Source organism: Cololabis saira, chromosome 1, assembly GCF_033807715.1.
Source record: "Cololabis saira isolate AMF1-May2022 chromosome 1, fColSai1.1, whole genome shotgun sequence".
Taxonomy (NCBI): domain Eukaryota; kingdom Metazoa; phylum Chordata; class Actinopteri; order Beloniformes; family Belonidae; genus Cololabis; species Cololabis saira.
This window is the reverse complement of record NC_084587.1, coordinates 3,377,415-3,394,934: the sequence shown is the minus strand read 5'-3', so window position 1 is coordinate 3,394,934 and position 17,520 is coordinate 3,377,415. Positions and strand designations below refer to the sequence as shown.

Sequence of the window (17,520 nt, the reverse complement as noted above, 5' to 3'; positions counted from 1 at the left end):
AAAGAAGAAAAAATAAATAAAAAGAGAAGAAAAAAGAAATAAAAAGATTAAAAAAAAGGAAAAAAAGAAGAAAAAAAAGAAGAAAAAAGGAAAAAAAAAAGATCAAACATTTTTGAAAAAGCTCCACTAGGGCGGCGCTAAAGAGCCGCATGCGGCTCTAGAGCCACGGGTTGCCGAGCCCTGTTCTAGAGAAAGAGGGAAGTGGTGACAGACGGAGCTGCAGGCAGATATTAGCAAATTTATTATTGACTCTTTTGCTATAGATTTTAATTTACATTGGGAAAATGTTGTTTTTGGTTTCCATTGTTTCCCTAAGAAAGAAGGAAAATGTTACTTTTTAATAAATCTGTTTTTATTTCTTGCCAAATTTCATATTCATAAGAGTAAATTTTCAAAGAAAACCCCTTGTTTTTTTGTTTTCCAGAAAGAAATGGAACTTTACTTGAAATTAATCCTAAAATCAACAAATAAAAAGGCTATTAAAACCGTAGACTTGTATTATATGTTTAATCTTCTTGAATAACAAACATCACCCCTGACAGATGTTCTGTTTTTTATTTGTATACCGTTCTTGTATACTGTTTTGTACGACGGAGTATTAGGGCCAAACTAAGACAAAAAAAGGGGAAATTACGAGAATAAACTCATAATATTATGAGAATAAAGTCGTAACATTACAAGAATAAAGTTGTAATGTTGCGAGAATAAAGTCGTAATAGAATAAAGTCGTAATATTACGAGAATAAAGTCGTAAAAATTACGAGAATAAAGTCGTAATATTACGAGAATAAAGTCGTAATATTACGAAAATAAAGTCGTAATATTACGAGAATAAAGTCGCAATATTACGAGAATAAAGTCGTAATTTATGAGAATAAAGTCGTAACATTACTAGAATAAAGTCGTAACATTACAAGAATAAAGTTGTAATGTTGCGAGAATAAAGTCGTAATAGAATAAAGTCGTAATATTACGAGAATAAAGTCGTAAAAATTACGAGAATAAAGTCGTAATATTACGAGAATAAAATCGTAATATTACGAGAATAAAGTCGTAATATTACGAAAATAAAGTCGTAATATTACGAGAATAAAGTCGTAATATTACGAGAATAAAGTCGTAATATTACAAGAATAAAGTCGTAATTTATGAGAATAAAGTCGTAACATTACGAGAATAAAGTTGTAATGTTGCGAGAATAAAGTTGTAATGTTGCGAGAATAAAGTTGTAATAGAATAAAGTCGTAATATTACGAGAATAAGGTCGTCATATTACGAGAATAAAGTCGTCATATTACGAGAATAAAGTCGTAATATTATGAGAATAAAGTCGTAATATTATGAGAATAAAGTCGTAATATTATGAGAATAAAGTCGTAATATTACGAGAATATAATTTATGAGAACTCTAACAGGAAGAGCATCTTCTCCCTGTGTTAAAATGAGGAATATTGAGCATCTTGTGAAGTTCTATTTATATATTCATAATATATTTAATATTACGACTTTATTCTCGTAATATTATGACTTTATTCTCATATTATTATTACTTTATTTTTTATTTTTTGTCTTAGTTTGGCCCTAATACTCCGTCGTATTTTTGCGATAATTCTTTTAAATAAATAAAAAAAATAAAAAAATAAATAAAAAAAGACAGACGGAGCTGCAGGCCCCGCCCCCTCCCCGTCCTGGCCCCGCCCCTCCCCTCTTAGCCCCGCCCCCCCGCTCCCCGGTTGTTCTGGGAGAAAGAGGGAAGTGGTGACAGACGGACAGACGGAGCTCGGACTCTCCCCAAACTCTTCCTCGGACATATTTACCGGACACATAAACCTCTTCTAATGACTCAAACCCCCGCCGCGCTTCTCCAGAGGTGAGTAAAGCCCAACACCTGCCCGTTTCTAGAGGTTTAAAGAGAAGCGTCGCCGAGGTTTCGGTCAACGGTCAGATTTGAATTTTGGTCGCGGGCACGCGCGCGCCGGACACCTGGCTCCGCGGGAGCGCGCTCCTGCTCCGCTGATAAAAACAAGAGAAAATGAGGTTAGTTTTTACACCAACGCTGGTTTTCCTGCAGATAAACATGTCTGGACCGGCCCTTTGTTGCCCCACCAGCTCCAGCAGCTCCAGAGCCGCCTCTTCCAGCAGATTCTCCCCTCTCAAGTTAATTACTGGCGCCATGTGTTAATCAGGGGTTAAATATGTGTCAATCAGGGGCTGGAAATCCTGGAAAGTGCTGGAATTTCAATGTTGTGTTTTCAAGGCCTGAAAACTGCTTGAATTTTACATTAAGTGCTTGAAATTATAACTGTGTCTTTCACAAAATTGGGTTCAGACTGTATAGTTTAGTTATTACATGGATAAATAGTAGAATCAGTAAGATGAAACATAACTAGATGTTTACAGCACGATACAATGTACATAATTGTGATAAAAAAGTGGAAAAAATAATTATGAGTATATACAGGACTGTCTCAGAAAATTAGAATATTGTGATAAAGTTCTTTATTTTCTGTAATGCAATTTAAAAAAAAACAAAACAAATGTCATATATTCTGGATTCATTAGAAATCAACTGAAATATTGCAAGCCTTTTATTATTTTAATATTGCTGATTATGGCTTACAGTTTAAGATTAAGATTCCCAGAATATTCAAATTTTTTTAGATAGGATATTTGAGTTTTCTTAAGCTGTAAGCCATGATCAGCAATATTAAAATAATAAAAGGCTTGCAATATTTCAGTTGATTTGTAATGAATCCAGAATGTATGACATTTTTGTTTTTGTAATTGCATTACAGAAAATCACAATATTCTAATTTTCTGAGACAGTCCTGTATAGTTTAGTTATTACAAGGAGAAATAGTAGAATCAGTAAGATGTTTACAGCACGATACAATGTACATAATTGTGATTAAATTGTGATTAAAAAGTGGGAAAAAAAATTATGAGTATACAGGACTGTCTCAGAAAATTACAATATTGTGATAAAGTTCTTTATTTTCTGTAATGCAATTTTTAAAAAAAAAAAAAAAAAAAAAAAAAAAAAGTCATACATTCTGGATTCATTACAAATCAACTGAAATATTGCAATAGTTATTACAAGGAGAAATAGTAGAATCAGTAAGATGAAACATAACTAGATGTTTACAGCACGATACAATGTACATAATTGTGATAAAAAGTGGGAAAAATAATTATGAGTATGTATATTCCTATAGATATTTTACCCCATCGATAAGGTGCTTGAAGATTTTGAAAATGACCCTTAAAAGTGCTTGAAAAGTGCTTGAATTTGACCTTGAAACATGTGTAAGAACCCTGGTTAATGCTCCCTGATAGGCGTCCCCGGGAGGGTCACGGGGGGATCACTGGAGAATCACTGCAATGGCAGTTTAGAGGGGAAACATGAGCTGTTTTAGTTACAGACATGGACGTTACAACTAGACGAATCAATTCTTGCAGAAATGTTCAGATGAATCTGCAGAAATGTCTGTAAATTAGACCCGTAGTCAAGACTAAACCGAGACCAAGACCAGAGAGTATCAAGACCAAAACAAGACCAAGACGAGACCAAAACAAGACTAGTTCAGCTCAAGACCACGACAGACCAAGTAAAGACCAAAACCGAGACCTTGTTAGACCAAGACACTACCAAGATTAGAGAGTATCAAGACCAAAACAAGACCAAGATGGACTAAAGGCTCAGTTATGGTTCTGCGTCACACCAACGCAGAGCACACGCCGCAGCCGTGACGCCGTGCTGAACCCTTCAGACTTCTCCGTCTCTCCATTTGGTCGCGGTGCAGTACCCCCCGCAGCCACTAGTTAGCGATCTTTTTCTGAATGGTTTATCCGACTTTTTCCGGTCACAGTAAATCAAAGAAATAAGGACAACTATTGTGCAAAAAACCAAAACAAAAAAAATCACACATAAACGAAGAAAAGAGCCCTGGAAGTTTACTACTCATTCAAACCGGAAACCGGAAATGCTTCGCTTTCAAACGAACCAATCACAGCCCACTCGGTCTGCGTGTGGTCTGCGTCTCCTCGACGCGTAGTTACAATTTTCAGGAGGTGCACGTCAGTGACGGCGCATGTGACGGCGTGTCCTCTGCGTCGATCCAAACCACACGCCGTAGGCACGGCGTCATTTTGACGCAGAACCATAACTGAGCCTTAAGTCAAGACCAAGACCAATAAGTTCAGCTCAAGACGGACACAGAGACCGAAACCAAGACACTACCAAGATTAGAGTATCAAGACCAAGACCAAAACGGACCCAGTCAAGACCAAGACCAGTTCAGCTCCAGACCGAGACCAAAAACAAACCCAGTAATGTCCTGATCCTGTGTGATTGTAGAACATCATCTCCATCCTGGTTCAGCTAGTTTCCATATGAGCTTGTTTTCAACTGCAGCTCAATAACACAGAGAAGTGGATGATGATGTTGAACTCACTATAAATGTTTCCATCCATCAGCTGAGATCAGATATGTGTGGCGACTGCACTACCGCTATTTCTACACTATTGGAGGATTGACTCCAGTGCTTTTAATTTGTTATAAACACGAAACTGTAATTAAATACAGACACATGCAGATGCACCAAAACATTAAATCAAATGCAAAATACAAATATTTTACAAAACTGTACATTAAAGGAGCATGAGGCTCCTTTTAAGAAATGAGACTCTCTAGCGCCACCCTTCACCACGACGGCCGTTGGGGGTACTGCAGCCAACAGTGAAGCCGGCACGGGAGAACATGCAGCGTCATGTGACGTCACATCCGCAGCCCAGCGCGGGAAATTCGGGACCGAATTGCAGCACATTTTGCAGCACACAGCCTGTTCAAGGCAACGGAGAGATACACTAGAGGAATCATTCTTTTTGGTTTGGAACGCTTCATCTGACATTATTACTAGAAAACTTAAAACGTATACGAATTCTTTTCATAAATCCTGCCTCAATCCTGCCTCAAGTTCCTTTAACAAGAGGAAGAACTGCTGATACCAGATTCTGTCACCTTGGTGCAGCGGACTCTGTTATCTGAGACCGAGACAAGACCAGGACCACAAAAAAATGCTCTCCAGAACTCCAAGTCTACTGTAAATCAGGGACAGGAGAGAGGAGTTGCGGGTGAGGTCCCGGTGGCGGAAACGGGGACTTCCATGATGAAGTTTAGTGCTTCCTTCTGTCAGACCCAAAGGGAAAATATTCAGAAACTTTGCCTCAAGCTGAAATCTCTCCAGAGGAAATGTCTTTGTGATTAACACGAGACACGCTCTCAAACCTCTGGCGTCGAAGCTGTGGACTATTTAACCTGGGACGTGCAGGTTAGTGCTGGGCGGTATGACGAAAAATTTATATCACGGTATTTTTCAAAATTATATCGGTTTCACGGTATATCACGTTTTTTTTTCATGCACAACTGGGTGTTAACCACATTTTCTAATGATTTGGAAAGGAATTGCTGCAGTAAATTGGCTTAGAATGGCCTATTTTACTGTCATGAGGAGGAAATATTGTAGAAAAACATTAATGTCCACACTAGTGTAAATACAGGTTTGCATGGCCTCACAAAATGATGCCGTTTACAATGAGGTGGCGGCACTTATGATTCTAATGTAGGGCTGAACGATTTTTGAAAATGATCTAATTGCGATTTTTCTCCTCAATATTACGATTGCGATTTAATATGCGATTATTTTTTTCAAGGTCCTGTTTTCATGTATTTTTCAACTACACAAGCAATAAAACAGTCTGTTTCAAGTAGATTTTCACTTGAAATAAGTAGAAAAATCTGCCAGTGGAACAAGATTTTTTTGCTTGTATTAAGAAGATAAATCTTGTCCCACTGGCAGATTTTCCTACTTATTTCAAGTGAAAATTTACTCTAAACAGGTGAAAATTGTCAAATAAGTTATTTTTCTGGTGTTATTTTTCTGGTGATGACTCTAAATGTTGAAATAGCAGTAAAACCTTATTCATTGATTAAATGACATAAGGGATGGAAAGGAGGGATGGCAGTTTTACAGGGGGGATGATTTGGACCGTTTTTATTTCAGGGGGGGATGATTTGGACCGTTTTTATTTCAGGGGGGGGATGATTTGGACTGTTTTTATTTCAGGGGGGGATGCCATCACATCACCCCTCATCCCCCCTCAACTCGAGTACTGCTCAAGCGGAACTCGGAACTTCTTCACAAATAACTCAAAAATCACAAAGAGAAAAAAAACACCAGCAAGCTAACAAACAAACCGATAAAGCTCTCAATTAACAAAACGAACCAGCAATGAACAACTCGCAGCCCCGCTGTTTTAACCTCTCCTCCTGATGAGCTGACGGGCTGCAGGTGTGGTTTAAGGCTGATTTATGGTTCCGCGTTACACCAACGCAGGCCCTACGCCGTAGGTTACGCGACCTATGGCGTACCCTACGGCGAAAGCTCTGCGTCGATTTAACGCGGAACCATAAATCAGGCTTCACAGCGCGACTCACTGTGCGCCCGGCTCGTACTCCTCGCGGCGCGCAGCTCCTCGCCAACTCTGCGCTCATATATTTAATAAATTTATAAAGCCCATATATTTATAAAGCCTCACTTGGCCGAGCCCTAACGCTGAGGCCATGGTAGATTTAGGTTACACGCGGACACGCGGCACTGTTGACTTTTCCCTGCCGGCTCTGCTCACTCGCTAAACAGTCCCCTCACAAACAGTGTCCAGCGGCGCAACGTTCCACCGCGCCGCGCGGCGTTCCCAACGCTGTGTACGCTACTCACCGGTATTACGGTATCTGAAAAATTCATATCATAAGAAAAATAAACACCGGTATTCGGTATGAACCGGTATACCGCCCAGCACTAGTGCAGGGATTCAAACACTACACCCCAGCATCAGTGTTTCCTGACATTTGCCACCGTGTTTATTCTGATAATATTATCTAGCAGCTGGTAGGATGGTGGTACCACGGTGGTACCAAATGCCTGGAAGAAACTTGTGTGTTCAGATACTTCCAACTCAGTATTCAAAAGTATAGTAATTAAGTAGTTATTGTTTAATTGCTTGGACTTCAGTGACGATGCATAATAATCTTTATTTGTCAACATACATCTCACGAAACACACCTTAATAGAACAAACAGACTCAAGAAAAAAAAAATTTCCCTAAAGCCATCACCTTCCGAAAAACGGAAAATTTCTGGGCATTAAATATTCCTTTAAAAAAAAGAAATGTATCTTGCACTTTATATGAGGACCAGCACGATGAAGCACCTTTTAATTTTGTTGTTATGAACAATGACAATAATGAATCTTGAATCACTTAGTCGTCTGCTTTTAAGTCATCACTAGTTGGACTATGAGCACCCATGGGAGCGTTTTGGGGGGGGGTTAAGGGCCTTGATCAGGGCCCACCGTGGTTCACCTCGGTTACCACCCTCACACTGGTGGCTTCACCGGAAACCAGAAGATGACACGTGTGCTTGTGTTGCCATGGTAACAACAACCAGAACGTCGGACCTGAATGTGACCCGAGTGTTGGTGGTGAGATGCACCACTGCATTTTCACTTGTCATCGTTGCTGATCTCGGCTTCGTTCTTCTTATGGTACAGTTTTTTCTTCTTTTCTCTTTTTTATTGTAACGTTTCAGTTCATGTTTGAGAAAAGTCACAGTTGTATCATGGGAATTAGTTGGTGCTTTCTGCGTTTGAACTCGTATTTCTACGCCGTATACGCTGAAACTAGTATTTGTTATTACTGGAATGATTTGAATAATGATGTTTTGGTCACAACACCTGCCCCACCTCCTCGTGAGAAACTTTCATGCACAGTCGACGCTCACCAACACTAAACAAACCCTAAACAAACCCTGTCATCAGGGCGGCCGCGGGGCCTTGAGAAGTCTTAAAATCAATTTTCCTGAAATAAGGCCTTTAAATGTCTTAATTTGTCTCATAAATCTCAATCATAGGGTCTTAATTTTAGAGGGATTTTATCCGGTCATCATTAAACAGTTTTCTTACACTTTTTGAAAAGGGAAAGTTTATTAAATGGTTTTGAGGAGAAATAAATCTGTTTAGCAGTTGTTAAACAACGCCTCAGTCAGGGTTGCCAGGTTGAGCGGGTTTCAGCCCAATTAGGCGGGTTGATCAAATCTGGGCTGAAAATTATACGATTGGGCGGGTTGATAAAGTTTGGGCTTTTCCTGGTTTTCAGAATAGAATAAACTTTTTTGATCCCCTAGAGGGGAAATTCACTTGTGCAGCAGCAAACATACACACCTTCGACAATTTTTTACAAAATATACACAAAAGGTATAAAAAAGTATGTCCTAAAAAAATAACCAATAAAAGGCTAAGTAATTAAAAAGAGCAATATAAAAAAAAGAGCAATGTACAAAAGTACTAAACCCGAAAAACGAATAATATAAATATATACATGTGCAAAGAGACAAATACCAGTGATGCATTTAGAGAGAGAAGGTTATTACACTTTTAAACTGTACTTGTGGAGTGATGTGAGTCATTACTTGAAGAAAAAGCAATTTACAAAATATTTAGGAGAAATTATTCACAAAGAAGTTTCCATTACGACAGAGAAAAGTAGAAACTTACACAATAAACTCTCTGATATTTTATTTGCTTTAATCTACTCAATTTAATTGTAGTCTTTGTTTGGAGCCTGAACTTTTTTTTTTACTTCATTTGCTTATGACTTGAAATTTATTACGCATTTGATAATTTATGGTTTTAACATAGAGAATGTTTGATTTGGGCTGTTTTTTTTATTATTTTGGTGGGTTTTACATCACATTTGGGCTGGAACCTGTCAGATCTGGCAACCTTGACCTCACCGTAGTCTCGAGACGAGGCAAGCAAATATGGGTGAATGTAAATTTAGCAACAAATGGCTCGAAAAGGCCAGTTTCTCTGGACATTGGGTTCAGATTGTGTGACTGTCTTTTTGGTCTTAAATTTAGTTTGAAAATGTTATTTAAAAAGTCTTAAATTGAACTTGTTGGAACCTTTAGACACGCTGGTTTTAATGCATCTCAGAGCTGCTGATCCACGACCAGGAGGCCGAGCAGAACGCATCTGTGTTTCTGTCACTGCTCTAACTCTCACGCCTGACCATTTGCATGATGGGTATTCCCCTCTCGAACCCGCTTGTTTTTCAGGTGATGCATCATAATCCTCTCAGGAGAAAAAGGTGTGCCACCACTTTTCTTTTTTCCCGTCCCGTTTCAGTTACGGGGTGATCAAGTTTCGGCTCTTGGGATGTTGTTTTTCCCTTCGCTCTCACGGAGTGTGACACATTAACTCAAAATAAACCGAGACTACAGAAATACTCTGAGATTTTAGACTAGTAAAACCCTTAAAAGGGCCTGCGTGGATCCCCAGACGTCTCTGTGCAGCGAGGATTCGGCCCGCGGTGCCACCGAGCTTCCCCTGGATTCCCTGCCAGTTCCTGGTGGACAGAACGTTCCTCGCCGGGATCCGTCTGTTGCTGCTCTGGAGTCCCGATGGTGCGTGAGAGTGCAGCGAAAACGCAAGCCGAGCCACTAAAGACGCAGATTTCTCTGGTGAATTCCTCCAGGCAGAAGCTCGGGTGACACATTACAGCGTATAATTGCAGCGTGACTTTTCCCTTTTCCTTTTTTTTCCCTTCCCGTCGGCAGATGGGTCATATTTAAGGATTGTGAGGAATTCCTGGAGTGGAAGCAGAGCCGGCGCCGTGCGGGTTCATAGCCGCCTGCAGCGCTGCAGGTCGGAGCTTGCAGACATTTGGAAACAAAAGAGGTGGAGATTACGTTTCTTAACGGTTGCATTGATGCCTGTTCAAGCGAGATGTCCTTCGCGAACTTCTCGTAATGGGCTTGGTGTGGAGCCATTGATTTGATTGAGCCGTCTGAGTGCCGTTTTCACGCCGAGGAGAGCGATGTGCCGTTTAAAGACCCGGGGTTTCGTTCAGAGGCGTCTGGGGGGATTGTGGTCGCGAGTGAAGAGTGAGTGGGCGGTTTCGATCGTCACCGTGACTGAGAAAAGTTAGCGAAGGCCTCGACACCCTTACAGACACTCGCTGCTCGGCTTCGCTCGCTTTCAGCTGCTGCTCACACCCGATCAGCTCCGTTCCCACAGAGTCAGAACAGCAAAGGTCAAAAAGAATAGTTGTACTAATGCAGTTTAAAAACTGTCTCCTAAAATGTCAGTTTATTTGTAGAGCACAATTCAACACAAGGTAATTCAAAGTGCTTTACATCAACATTAAAAGCGGCAAGACACAATTAAACAGTAAATAACAAATAAAATGATAAGAAAAGAGGTAAAGTAATAAAAAGCACAAGTTGTTAAACAGTAAGGGCAGTAGAGTACAGCAGGTACACATCTCATTCTTACAATGGCAAGAATTAAGTTTCTATACGGTCAAAACGTTCAAAGACCGGGTCAAATACAGCATTACAAATGTAATCTGTAGGAATTTGTATGCTGAATTAAACCAATTTGCCAATTCTACGTCACAATGCAAAGGGTGAAGGTGGTGTGAATCTTTATTCTTGTTGTTTTTTATGTCAGAACCCAATAGGGACGGTTGTTTTTTCTTTCTGTTCTTTGAAACAAACTGAGGATTAGATAAATAAATCAATGATGGAAAGTTGTTTGTGTCCAAAGTAGAGCTACAACTATTAGTCGAAACAGTCAAGGTAATTGATCATAAAACAGTTCTTTCTTCACCTCTCAGATGTGAGCGTTGCCCACAATGATGACTGGCTTGTGTTGGAAATGTGCTATACAAATAGACCTGCTTGGCCTTGCCTTGATGTGGTGCAGTAGAGGAAGAAACGGTGTTAGGGAGGCAGGAAACGAGTAGCGTTTCCACATATCTTGCCCATGTGGAGGTGGTGATGCCACCGAGGGATTGCAGCACTCGGCTACGTCGGCCGTCTTCCGCCCCGCGGCCCACGCTGTGACGGTGAGCTGTGGTGCACTGCTGTCCTTTCTCCGCAAGGTTATAGTAAATGAAGCTAAGTGAACAAAATGAAGCTATTGGCAACAATCTAGTTGAGGATTAAACTGGCGGTTCCACTAAACATGGCCGAGAAGACAATCTATTATTGAGTGAGGTGCGTTCGACTTCCTGACGCTAGGTGGCGCCACACGCACTCCCATGCTGGTGTTCTTCTGGTACAATTAGTAAACAAGCGCGAAGGAGGACAACAGCATGCGAAAAATGGACGCTAACGATGCAGCAGCTCTGTAAATGTTGTACATACTACAGTCTCCCTCTTCTGTTACCGTGTTGTTGTGATGCCGTGATTGTTGTTATTCCAGCGGCTAGCGTGGGTTGGTATACATACAGGAATAACTCGGATTAGGACGCATCATCTGGCACTAACGGCTCCATCTCAAGACCTTCAGTTCGCCCCGGCTAAAGGCTGAATTATACTTCTGCGTCAAAACGACGCCGTGTCTACGGCGTGTGGTTTTTGGACACGCAGAGGACACGCCGTCACATGCGCCGTCAGTGACGTGCACCTCCCGAAAATTGTAACTACGCGTCGAGGAGACGCCGTCCACACGCAGACCGAGAGGGCTGTGATTGGTTCGTTTGAAAGCGAAGCATTTCCGGTTTCCGGTTTGAATCAGTAGTGAACTTCCAGGGCTTTTTTCTTCGTTTATATGTGATTTTTTTTGTTTTTGTTTTTTGCACAATAGTTGTCCTTTTTTCTTTGATTTACTGTGACCGGAAAAAGTCGGATAAACCATTCAGAAAAAGATCGCTAACTAGTGGCCGCGGGGGGTACTGCACCGCGACCAAACGGAGAGACGGAGAACTCTGAACGATTCGTGACGGCACCACGGGTGCGCCGTGTGCTCTGCGTGTGTGTGACGCAGAAGTATACTCAGCCCTTAAGGCGTAAACACGGCTTTTAAAACTTCAAAATCGGTCAGATTAAGGCAACAATTCAACTTTCAGTTAGTGCATGTAAACGTACCGACTGAGACGACTGTCAGAAAACCGTAGTTGACGGAATAGGAGTGCAGATAATTATTAGTTACAAGGTTAAATGAGCACCGAGGACCAGTAATGTTTGGTTTCTCTCTCTTAACAGTAAACGCCACCTTCAGTGTAAATAACGTAGCGTATTGTAGAGAAAAACCTCTGAACAATTTCTCCTAAATATATTTAGGAGAAACAAAAAAGTTTCCATTATGGCAGAGAAAAGTAGAAACTTACACACCAAACACTGATATTTTATTTGCTTTAATTTATTCAATTTAATTGTAGTATTGCTTTGGAGCCTGAACTTTTTTTTGGCTTCATTTGCTACTGGCTTGAAATTTATTACGCATTTGATAATTTATGGTTTTAACATAGAGAATATATGATTTGGTTTGGGCTGTTTTTTCATTATTTCCTGAACAGTGAAATTCAGCACATTGTTTCAAGACTTAACCTCCTTATGATCCACATGTTCAACAAAATCCTTAATGATCAGTTATCGATAATCAACTATTAATCCCCTTATCTTGTTGTCTTGGCAACCTCCCAGTTCTGACTCGGTCAGCTTAGTTGCATCAAGTGAAGCTATAAGAAAAACTTTAGTTATAAACACCGCATCACTTTTAATTTGTAATATCAAACTTGATCGATAACCGCCCAGGAAACGGCGCTCTACTCCCTCTCTCCTCCATTAACACGTGTTTCCATCCAGATACCTGTATTGATCCGGGTTACTGTCTTATATCAGTCCCCGATATCACTGATCTGTCCCGGCCAATCAGCTGCTGGATCTGTACGTGTGAACATCTGACTCCAATCATGCAGAATGTAATTACTCAAAGTTGGTTAACACATCCCAGTAATGCTGTTAGGAGTTTAATTACTCCAGCTCGTCTAATCACCCCCCGTGGCAGCGAGTCCAGCATTCTTGAGTCATTAAATCACCCCGGGCTCGTGTCCCTGACCAAAGGCCAGCGCTCTGATCAGATATCAAAGCCGAGCCAGAGCCGCCGTCCCGTCACGCACACGAATCACGCTCGTCCCTGAGAGCTTATATCTGCAGCTTTCCAGGAGAGAGATGGTTGGTTCTGGTTCTCTGGCCGCCGGCCCGGCCCGGCTGGCTGAGCGGCTCCTCCTCACACTCTCCCTTCTGCTCGTCTTTGTGTCTCGCTGCCGGAGAGACGTCTGATCGGGAGAACGGGATTCTTCCAGTGACACCTTTCATGCTCGTGTATTGTTCCCTTCAGATCGCTGTTATTCATACTTTAACACAGGAATGGTCCGATACTGGTGCAGAATAACGATGATTGTAGCATGAAACCCTGAATTTAAAAGCAATGACTGCGTTTCCATCAGTCAATAACCCTTTTCTAACCGGAATATTAGCAACAACCCGGTTTTGCACGGCCATGTAAACACCAATAACCCACGGAATTTGCTCATATTCCGGTTTTTATGAACCTGAATATGACCCCTGGGTTACTCCTTTTCTAACCCGATTATTTGGTCACGTAAACGCCTAACGCAATATCCCCATCAAAAGGAACAGGAATTTGTTTTCTGCATGTTCTTTTCAAAAGGAATCTTGGTCTTTTGAGTCCAGGAAGTTCTTATAAACACGGAGAAACCAAGACCAGGAGGAGACTAATCACTTCATAAATGTAATGAAAGATATGAACATTTTGGCATTTGTAGACGGTAGAAAGTACCGGGATAGAAGATTTACCAGAAGGTGAGAGAAAAGTTGCGCAAAGCAGGATTTGTAGGATTTTGAAGCGGAAATGAAAGGAATTGCATGACGTTCTCCGTGCGTCGCTGGTTTGATCCAGATATCCCAAATGATTAATCACCATGTATACAGGGATAACCCTGTTTGTTCACGCATGGAAACGGAATATTCCCAATGTTTCAGTAACCGGAATATTGACCTTAACCCGTATTTTAACTGCACGTAAACGCAGTCAATGATGTGTTGAGACTATGACCACTTGACCAGTACTGAGTTATGCTAACTGTAATCCTCAACACCGCAGCTACAAATAACTTCTTCCTTCCTAAACGTTTCAGTAACGTACAATGGAACGGAAAACTGATTGTGTTCATGCCTTTCAGGATTGTTGATTAAAAAGAAACAAAACACTGATAAGATTATCAGCTCTGAGGATTAATAACCGGACTTCTTGAGCACGTCACCTCCTCTGAGGTTTTATTCTGCTCTGTGTTGGAGGTTCTGGGGACGTTCATGCACATGGATTATTGAAGTCAGATGTGAATCACCGACCCGCCTATCTGAGATCACCTCAGGAGCAAAAATGCATCCAGAAAATCCTTCTGGACGCCTGAACTCTGTTTTCATGTCGGCTAAGAGATCTGGGAAATGTTTTGTTTGGCAACACTGATACCAAAGGACGGGTTTCCCTACGGACGGATAGATAATGGCCAATAATAATACGTAAAAAGGTGACATCACCTGCAGTCCTTGTTTCATCTTCGGCAGAATAAGTCCCAGATGTTGTTTTGGTAGCAACATCGTAACTAGGGGTGTAACGGGACACGCATTTGTACCGAACCGTTCAGGGCCGTCGGTAAAATTTTTTACGGCAGATAGTTAACGAGTTTGTTTTGCTTGCAGAGCATATTTCAAATCAGAGTTCCCACCTGAGTTTTTTATATCTGCTAGCAGCCGTCATGATTGACGCAAACAAAAAGGCGGAGCTTGAAGACCCTCCCTCATCTTCAAAGGGGAACAATTATGGCATCTAATCCCTATTTTAAACAGGCCTTGAATGTCTTAAAAACAAGCTTTTGATTGTTTTTGCTAAATAAATTAGAAATTCAGTCTCTAAACCATGTCTTTATCTTCCCATTCTCTAACCTCATTATCTATGCAGGATTCTGAGTGGGCGGGGCTATGATAATGAGTCTTTGTGCTGATTGGCTGCCTGAATGACGCGATACACCACTACGAAAAAATGGCGGAAGCTAGGGCTGGGCGATTATACGATCTCGATTTGTGATCGCGATCAAATTAAGTTCGATCACGGTGATCAGCTGTGGGTCTACTTTCTCGATCACGTGCAAAACATGCTGCAGCAAAGTGCACGACAACCAATCACAACCCGCTTTCCTGGCACCGCGCTGTCTGCATTAATTGATCATGTGCATGAGATGCCGCGGCAGTCGGTAAGGATCCAGACGGGAGACGTACGTAGCTCTGTGTTTTACGTTTATTCACCATTCCATGCATAATTCTGGTCCGTTCCTTAAAGCAGGGCTTTCCACAAGCGCCGGCCATATAGCCGACTACTCGATTAGGTCCAGCCGGCTACTTTAATGACGCTTATTTTTTTAGCCTATAAATATTATTTTTCGATTTTAATAAAATTAAATGTTTTTCTCATAGACTGACAATAATGTCAAACTAAACCGCACTCATTAAAGTTGTGATTCGCTCTGCTTGTACACAAATTACTCTGATCACCGGGAGAAACTCAGCGGCCCCGACATGGGTGTGTGTGTGCGTGCATGTGTGTGTGCGTGTGTGTGTGTGTGCGTGCTCAGCGGAGTGAATGTGTCGGATCAACAAGCAGAGCTCAGCATGATGATTTTTTTGTCACCATAAAAACGGTACGTTCTTATTACTCAGGCTATCCACTACAGAATTTAATCAGTTTAATCAGTTTGTATTAAAAAGAAAGCCTAACCGCGTTGCGACGCGCGCCGTACGGTGCGTGTCGCCGCGTACCCTACGCCGTAGGCTCTGCGTTGGTGTAACGCGGGACCATAAATCAGCCTTAAGTCCCTTTTAGGTTAATACTGTGAGAAATAACCTTTCATAATAGCGGTGTACAGTTAATAAATGTAATAAATGCTCCTACTGCTGTTTCTGCTGGCTACTGAGTCCCCTAATGCCACTTTTGCACTAGTATCGGTTGAGCCCGGCTCCGCTCGGCGCGGTACGGCACAGTTCCACCCGTGTGTTTTCGCATTGCCAGGGGAGAAGCGGGCAGGTTTGGTGAAGCTGCTGTGACGTACTCGATTGCGCAACCGCTTTGTTCATGTCGCGCTGATGAGAAATCAGCTGGAGCCGGGAGCGGCTGAGAGTAAAACAGCCCGTCTACATCCCTTTTTAAATTTTTTCTCCTCAGCCACCAGGTTTATGAACATCTGCACCTCAGAGTTGGATCACCAAACAGACGTTTTGCGCTTTATAATAAAATCGCTGCGAGCCGCGAGTCGCCTCGCTCTGACTCCCGCTTCCTGATTCAAACGTCTGACGGCCCCGCCCCCCGACCAATCAGAGGCGCGGAGGGTGGTGACGGCCCCGCCCCCCGACCAATCGGTGGCGAGGAGGGTGGTGACGTCAGAAATAGTCCCTTCTCAGCCCGCAAAGAACCTGGCTGAAATGGTTACAGAAAAAAGTATCGACTTGGAGCGGCTTTACCCGTCTCAGCCCTAGTGCGAAAGCGCAAAATGGGGCCATAGCGGGTAGAACCGGGGAGAAGTGAGACTAATGCAAAAGCGCCATATGTGGCGAGTGAGTTTTAACTCCTTAATTACCAACCAGCGAGTCACGCACAGTACACAAACTGTGATGTTAGAGAGCCACCTTTTGGTCAATTTAAGCAACAGCATTGCCAGCTGCTTGACAGTGGCTCACTCATATTAGTTTACTGTTTTTGTTGTTAATAATGTCATTGCAATTTTATCTATGCAATTGTGAAAAAAAAAATGGCAAAATAAATGAAAAACTGTGAACAACCGCATTTTTTGGTTGGTTTACATTTTAAATGATCATGAAAATTTTTTTTGTCTGCTAAAACTACTTGAAACCTTTTTAAACTGCTTAAAACTACCTGTTTGTTGCCATTTTCTATATGGCTCTTGTTAAAACATGCTATTTGCTTTATTTGTTAATAGAAAAAAAACTAATCTCTGGTTTCTTTCTATTTTATTCCAGAAGGGAAGGGGGATCTTCTGATTTAAAAAAAATCGTGATTAAAAATCGAGATCATTCAATATGGGAAAAAAAATCGTGATCACTTTTTTTGCCATATCGCCCAGCCCTAGCGGAAGCTCCGGCCGGCGGAGTTAAGCCTGCGTTAAATTGCTGCAGAGCCTAGGGTACAGCGTAGCCTACGGCGTAGGGTAGGCGCCGTAGGTCCTAGGGTTGTCACGATACCAAATTTCTGTTTCGATACCGATACCAATATGTATTTCGATACTTTTCGATACTTTTTGTAAAAAGGTGGAACACTCTCAAATGTCAATATTTTCCTTTATTTTAAAGCAGACTTTGGGAACAATAACAACAATGAATAAAATAAATAATTGGCATGGGATATTAAAATGTTCAAACCTTTAGAACAGTGTGAACAAGTAAAATAAAGCAATGCCATTCAAATTAAAGTCACCATATTAAATAAAATACTGTAGCAGCAAAAACTCCTGCTTCTGAGTGGGTGGTGTCACCATCTCTGAGCCAGGAGCACTAGTCTTCTGTAATTGGGGGAGGGAGGGGGT

General features: G+C 41.5%; 1 protein-coding gene across 1 annotated transcript in view; it reads left to right on the top strand.

Annotated features, from left to right (window-relative positions):
* The first annotated feature begins 1,742 nt into the window (after window positions 1-1,742).
* Window positions 1,743-17,520, top strand: part of LOC133448389 (inactive rhomboid protein 2-like) — a 76,183-nt gene continuing 60,405 nt past the window's right edge. Inside the window, exon 1 of the mRNA XM_061726993.1 lies at window positions 1,743-1,870. The gene's annotated coding sequence lies outside the window, so the exon portion shown is untranslated. The remainder of the gene's footprint in view (window positions 1,871-17,520) is intronic.